Here is an 8046-nt window from a genome sequence, read left to right on the forward strand (position 1 = left end):
TAGGCCACATGAGAAGCTCTTGATGAACACTGCTTTCAGCTTTTGTCTCTCCTTCCTTCTCTCCTCTGTATCTTCTTTTCTCCCCAAGAATGTTCTCCCCTTAGGAAAAACCACACAAACAGTATAATTTTGAGCTACATGAGGTGGGAGGCCCAAAAGCTACACAAAGAAGAAAACATGAAAAAGAGTATGTAAATATATGAGTAAGGTCCTGCCCCTTGAAGCTGATCTGCAAAGGGAGACAAAATTCAAAAGAGACTGAATTGTAGCAGAGGTTTTTGTGTGTCTGCGTGAATCCCGTTACCAGTTAATAAAAGCAAAAATATTTGATGGCAGTAGTATTTTAAATGCTTTCACAGCTGAAAAAAAAAAAATCATAAATTTAAATATTAGAATGCAAATCAAAACTGTTACAAGCAAGTTTAAACCAGTCCGACTTCTAGAAGAAGGGAGAGGAAACACAGGATAAAGCAGGCAACCTTAGTTTAAAGGCTGTTACTCACCTCACGTACTTTCCAACCTCTCATTTTGTAGTCTACATCACTGTATCGAATTGGAGTCCAAGACTCGCTGACCCACACATGTAACTTGCATCATTGCCAGTTCTGAGTCACAGGTAGCAGCACTTTGCGTGCTAAATTAAATACTTCATTAAATGGCTCTGGCCAAGAGGCAACACTCCTCCGTGTTAAAGGAGGATTTAGTCCCTATAATCCATACCTTTCCGGACTCGACTACCATAATGCACACCGTACTGGAGCCTGGCCAAAAAAAATCAAATGGAAGCTGTCTCTGGTACAGACGCTGCAGCCAACCGACTAGGCAGATCAGGCCAATGCAAGTGTGTTACAGCAGTGCCTTTGATGCTACGCTGGCAACTGCTAACTACCAGTAAAGCAACAGAAAGTTAGATCTCGGGGTGAACTAGTGGCCAAAAAATGGTAGTCAGAAATCTGAGTTCTCTACCTGGCTGTCCTGTTTGTACCAGCATCCTGGGACAGCCACACGCTACGTCTTTGTGCCTCCAGTTCTCTGTCCGTGAAATAGAAATGATGGTAGTTACCTTGTTAGTCAAGCATGTTGGAAATCTGTGGCTGCCGCCAGTCTGGCTCTTGCATAGGCTAGCAACGTTGGAAGTTGCTTCTTCCTTCAGACTTCAGAGTGACAACTGCAATTGCTGCCATGCGCAGTTACTAATAAGCAGCCTCCAGCTGTGGAACCAATTTCTGCCAGATTATCAGGCTCAGCCCAAATATTTTAACCTTTCAAGTATGTTGTTACTGACATGTATAATAATTAATCCAGTATAAAAAGAGCCAATTTTCCAAACTAAGCATGGTTAATAAGCTTTGTTTTCAGTAATTGGGCCTAAAAGGGTCTGATGAAGTTCAAGAATGTGTTGCATAGGCAAATTTCAAGTTGGATTATGCAAGTGCTAGTTCAGGCCAACAGGATTCTTGCTACAGTCTTCATGTGCATGGCAGATGCTAAACTGTAGTGGGTTTTAGTGCTTTAAATAGGCAGCAAAATAAACAGTCTGGGTTCTTTCTTATGCTAGAGAATTTCTACTCTGCCAGAACAAAATAAAAGAAATTTGTGCTGGCAAAAAATCACCCTGCTCTCTCTGAGAAGTGCTGGAGAGACTCAAGGTTAGTTCCTCACAAGTACACCACTGAAACCAGTGTAAGTGAGGCACCTAGATTCCTCTAAGGACAAGGGCCTACACTGGAAAATTTGATTTTAGAGCAGTTCCAATATTTACACCATTAAAAAGGTCTTTATGTCCTAATAGCTTCTGTATGTCTTTTTTGCAGGTTTCGCTTTTTTGCCAGAAAAGCCCTGATTGCAAAAGATCAACATTTTTTGATCTTTGGGGCACACTGCAAAAGCCGTATATTGGGTTAGATTGCTGGGTGGCATGCATCAAATAAGCCACTGCACTATGGGCTTTTTCGTATCATATTTTTTTGGAGTGTTTTTATGAAGTGACGATACTTTTCATTTTTCTATTGCCAGTATGTAGGCATTTTAAAAGTTGGTGATAGAGTGAAGGCAAGGGTAGAGAGCGCAGTGCTAAGTTACTACCAAGGCTGTTGACACCTTTGACACCAACACGTGCAGAGTATTGTAACTCACCATCCCATCAGAGAAAAGGAGCCGTGGTTGCAGGCTGGCAGGGCAGGAAGATGAGGTATGGCACTGGACAGTTGGGCTGTAAGAGGCGCATTAAAGCATTTTAAGAAATTATTTTATGTCAGTGGCAGGCTTTCTTGACTGCCCTCCATATGAATTAATTCTAAATAGCATTTCAACATACCTGAATGTTTAATTGAGCCCCTACCCTGGACAGAATAAGCAATCATTCATACTGCAGTTCCCATTTGAACACATCCAGCCTAATCATACTGTTGATCCTGGATGCGTCCACATTTCCCTTCGCCTTCCAAGCTCATTCATCAGAAGCATAGGCTTGCCCATAGTGCTAAACTTAACGCTTTTTTTTTGCTCTATGCTGTTATTTCAGGTTTTAATCCAAAGCCAGTTACTGGGATTGGTTTTGGTAGTCCTTTCAGCCATACTTTGCCTCCTTGACTCATCTAAGGGCTATTTATCTCTCCAGCCTCAAGGAACTCGGGAGCAATAAATATTATTTAAATCAGCAAGAAAACATGCTTGTCCCAGTGCAGCGCCATTATTGGTGAAGTCACTGATTTGCTTCCTGGCTGCACTTCTAAAGACTGATTGATCACTGAAGTAAAGCTCTTGTGTGCAAGTATCTTGCTCTGCCCATGGATAGGCATGGCACTTCTGGCATATAATGCATTTTTTAAGAGCAGGTGATCTTTCTTGCCAGATTCTGTCTCCATCTGAAGCCTGAACAAGCTAGCTTAAACGTGGATCTGGTCGGTATAGGATAGAGACGACAGAATACCTTTTGGCTACAACAGCCAATAAGACACACTGCAGCAACCAGAAGAGTCAGGTTGAGGAATACACTGGTACAAACAGGGAAGTACAGCATCCATATAGATGCAGGATTCGTTAGTGTAGCCAGTAATTCCTACAAAGTGTTACATTTCCTTAATTGCTGAATCATTTTTAGCAAAATTATTTAAGCGAGGAGTAACCTATAAGGCACATGTCTTAAACCAGTCCTTTGTAATACAAATATAATCCTTTGTAATAAAGGGCTTGAGAGGTATAGAGGAAAGACCAAAGTAGTTAAGTGTGCGTGAGGGGAAGGAGCTTTGTGCTGATATCTGTAGCAAATCAAACTGGCTCTAGTGGGGGCAAGATCAGATCTACAGGCAGCAAATGAAACTTTGCTTTCACTTGAGGATTAAGTCCACCTTTTCTTTCAGGGCAGAAACAGGAGATGTGTCTGTTATGATCAGTGCCTTGGAAATTAAGTCTTTTGTGTGTCGTTACACCATTAGATTTCCTTCTAACGTATGAAACAAAATATTTAGTTTAGACTAAGCTAAATAGGCCCTCAGCTGAACTATTTAGTTTACCTTAAATCCCTAAGACTTTTAGTCTGACCTGGTAGTTTGAAAGAGAAAATAGCTCTGTGGGGTTTATTAACACCAGTGAGCAGAACATGCTGCCAGGACTGGGCTAGAGTAGCTAAGAACTACATTTAATTATAAAATCAATGTCAATTAAAATTGAACTCAATAATTCAAAATTAATTATCCAGGTCATCAAGTGAGTGCAGCCAACAAGCAAGTTATCCTGTCAATGTAGCAAGATAAGTCAGTTCTCTGAAAATTTTTGGGAATAAGAATTGAGTTTTAAGTCCCAGTTATGTTTTTTTTTTTTTTCAAAGTAGGGAAATTTAGGAGAATTAACTGAATGAATTAGTATTCAAAACAAATTAGTTTGCTTCAAAGTAACCTGCTATGCTCTTTTAACCCTCTTCTCTCCCCACAACCAGAATCACAGAGCTGAATTTATCAACTCTGGCTTCTCTCTATAGCTGACAGAGACAGATTAGCAGGAAGCTGAGCTCTTGATTTGGTCAATCACCACATTAGAGCACTGACCAGGTTTTGGGCACATGGAGGTGCCTGAAGGAAGACTGAGGGACCACTTGGGTCACAGAAATGGGAGAGGAGAAAAAGAGAGATGGGGGAGGCACAGGCACAGAACCTGGGTCCCATTTGCTACCTTAAGGAACGTTTGTAAGATCAGATCGTTTCATAGTAAGTGGAACAGCTTTCACAGGGACACTGAGTGCTTCAGATAACATATAGCTTGCCAGTTGAGGCTGGTTCTTGGGAAGCGGCAGTTATGGTATCTACCAGATGGAGTTTGAACTTTAGTTTCCCATACCCCAGTATCCCACTAGGTAACTAGGAACAGCACCACTATCATGAAGGAAAGAAAAAAATGTTCATGACAGAAACATCTAGAGGACGTAAGTCTAGGAGAGTCATCCTAAAATGATAGGCATCTCGCTGCAACCTATACTTAAGAAACGACGTCTGTGATGGTCGGGACTTTACTTCACAGCTTCTCTTGGCATTTCCTGCTAGCCAGGCTAGTCTTCATTCTGGTCATAGAGAATCTTTCTCCAGGGCCTGCGTCCTCCTGTGGCAGACAGAACTGTGTGCCACCCTAAGCAGTGTGGCCACTAAGGACTAGACAATAACCGTGGAGAGTCTAAACCTTGTGAAGCTAGACCAGCGAGATCTAATTTTTGAGCTATTTATACCTAATTTTTCTCAATGGAAGTCAGGAGCCTACATTTCCTTGCTGAATCCGGAGCCTAGCCCAAAGTTTCCTTGGTTCCTTATTAAAAAAATTAGAAAAACATGGCAGAACTTCCTAGATGTTTTCAGCGGATTGTTCTCTTGCTTTCCCTATCATAAACTGTTAGTGATGTTACCATGTGCTTGTTTGAGCACACCGTGCGTGTTCACATGTTAAAATATCAAAAGGGAAAAAAAAGGGGGATATGGAACTTCCACAATCAACGTGTAGACAGAAATGGAAATAGGAGGAAGAGTTAAGGTGGAAAAGTTGAACAGTTTTGAAGAAAGCGTCCTATAGACTGGCAGCACAGAGGATCTTGCGCGCCTGAGTGTCATCGACAGAATTCTTCAGCCACTGCAACTGATATGGTAGTTTCTTGCCCTTGAAAAGCAGACATCCATCCCTCTGATCGCATGCAAGATCTTCTACCTTACATTTAGTTTGATTTCCAGTTGAAAATTTTGATTTCTTTCTGCTTAATATGTTTTCCCAGATACTAATGGACACCAAGTCTTGGACTACAACAACAAAATCTTTTTCTCGTTGTGGAGACAAAGCATGTAAGATTGTCTATTTGAAGGGTCCCTTTGAAAAATGATCATATTTTAACCTTCTATTGCAACCACCAAAGAGGGCCCTGAAAATATAAGGGGTTGGATAAATACAGAAAGTTTTATGACACAGTTTTCAGGCTTACTACAAGAAAAAATGATCAAACAAAGCAATGACATAATTTTCAAATGTGAACTAAATATTGTCACAATAACCGGTTTAGTGGTCCGGGATACCATCTCAGGGCACAGATGCTACTGACACAGCATACACTCTGTTCTCAGTTCCTACCCAGTGCCTTTATAAATATCATGGATAACCTAGATCAGCTGAATTAAGCATTCCTCCTTTTGCAATCTAACATAAGAACTTCTTATTCAATACAGTCTTTTTTTGGCCATTCAGAGCCAAACCTTTCCCCTTCTTGGGCTGTCAGCTCACTCTTGTCCCAGGGCAGCAGGCCCCCTGCTCGTCTTCAAGCCCTGCTCACACAAATCTTACAGAATCGCAACTATTTATTTTTTAGCGCAAGGGACACCACAACCCGGCGTGTGGAAGCATCACACCGTTTAGGCATGTTTCCCCAGCAACTCTGTCTTTATTTTAAGTTGTATCCCCAGAAAAGAAGGATGCAGCCATCGATCCGCCCACTTACAATTCCTTCTAGACGTTCTGTCCTTTTTTGAGTTCATTTAACTAGTAGGTTTTCCCTGTTTTGAAAAAAACTACCAGAGCAGTTAGCATGTGCTTTGTTACAACTTCTTTATACCCTAATTTACAGGCAGCTTCCCTGAGCACTTATTTCATTAAGGGAACTACGTCACTGAACAGTGATTCCTTGATCCAGGCAACTAAAGAGGGCAGATTACTTTGTTCTCTTCAGTGACAGTAACAACAGCAACGCACTTGGCTTCGTTCAGTTGGATAACTCGTGGTGCTAAACTGCGCCTAACGCTCTTGCTGTCTAACTGTGGTCCTATTACAGGAGTTATTGGGTCAAATCAATTTCTGCTGTTATCTGTACGACGTTGCTGGGATTAGAATTTAGTCCCTCCCAAGGCAAAAACTCTGTAATCCTTTTCCTTCCTCAGGATTTTACAACCGGATAACTGAAGTGCATTATTTATCCCATGGTGAAAACAAAGCTGCTCTAAAACACCTTTGTTAATGGTAGTTTGATACTGAAGTACTTCAGCCTTGCCTTTGAAAAAATGAGATTTGCAGGGAAGATTCATGGACTGTAGCAGCCATTGCTGTTATGTGCCAAAAACTCAGCAAATGGCTAGAGCCTGTCAGGCTACGCTACAAAATGAACATTTACTTTTTTTTAATGTAAAAATAGCAGAAATCATACACATGGATATATTTTCCAGGTAGAACAGTGGATATTTAAAAAATATTTTTCAGTTAGTAGCTTAGATTTTGGAGCAGATCCAGTATACCCTCTAGAAATTGCTTTTGAAGCTTTATTATGCCTCAAGAAGCTTTATTATAGTTTTTATTGGCTTGTTTAATGTTCTAGTCATATATCTTACTGTATTTTAATATAAATGAACTAGATTTTAATTTTAGAGTGCTCCTCGCTCTTCTACTAAATACTAGCTTCTTTAGACAGGGTATTACTGGCAAGGAATACATATGATAACTTTATAAACAGAAAGAAAATGAAAATTAAAGTTTCATACAATTAATTTTCCTGTCTCAAGACTGTTCATCCAAGCAAATAAACACAGTATGATCTCCAGTTTCATATGACTTCATGAAAGTCGCATACCTCTAGCTACCTAAAAACTTTAAGATTAGCTATGATAAACCAAGCAGTATTTACCACACATTGCACAGTATCTTTTCGTATTAACAAGTGATGAGATCCAGTCTCAATGTGTCATCTCTGCTAAAATCTCTCCCCAGTGAGATGTATGTAGGAGAAGGTGGTAGACGTAACTATTGCTGTGGCTGCTTGTTTTCTTTTTGAATTTTGGCTTTTTCTCTTTCTTCAGCAATTTAATCTTTTATGGCAAATCACACTGTGGAGAAAAAAAAAAAAAAGAAGACTGTCTTCTCCAATTATATGGGGACAAGAATGCTAGAGAGTCCCAGCCTCTGCTTATATACAGTAGTAGGGCTGAGATAGAAAGATATTGGCCTCGATCTAATATGAGGAATACAATTTTCCTCTTTCTGGGGAGAACCTTGTTTTTGCTGTGGATTCACTCTGAGAGACCTGGCTCACCACAGCACTCTTTGTCAGTGTTCCCTTTGAGTGATGCTTATTCTCTCTCACTTTTCCCCCTTCTTTTTGGCTTTGGAATAACTTATTTATTTCAGCGCCTCCAGAGCCATCCGAAAGTGAAATGGGTGCCATTTAAGATAGCCAGGATGCATTCTCAAGATATGTTACTTTGAGTGAAAAATGGAAAGTTCACCTCTTCATGCTAGCTTTGAGGTAAACAGATGCACAGCTGCCACAGAGAAAAACTGCTCAGCTCGTATAGCGTAAGCTAAATCAGGATTGAGGTGGTTGGTTATTTTAGCGGACAATTAGTGAAAAATACATTCAGGATCAGTATCAGCAATACAGCAGATAAACCACAACCCTAGACACTTGCAAAATGTTACTAACTCCTACAAGTTTTTAAACACCCTTCCCCCAAATTTCCCCCCAGATGATCTCCAGAAGTTCTTATCCCACACACACAGTTGCAAGCGCACCCCTTCTCCTGGGCTAGGGGTTCC

The sequence above is a fragment of the Struthio camelus genome, chromosome 1 (genome assembly GCF_040807025.1).
Source record: "Struthio camelus isolate bStrCam1 chromosome 1, bStrCam1.hap1, whole genome shotgun sequence".
Classification (NCBI taxonomy): domain Eukaryota; kingdom Metazoa; phylum Chordata; class Aves; order Struthioniformes; family Struthionidae; genus Struthio; species Struthio camelus.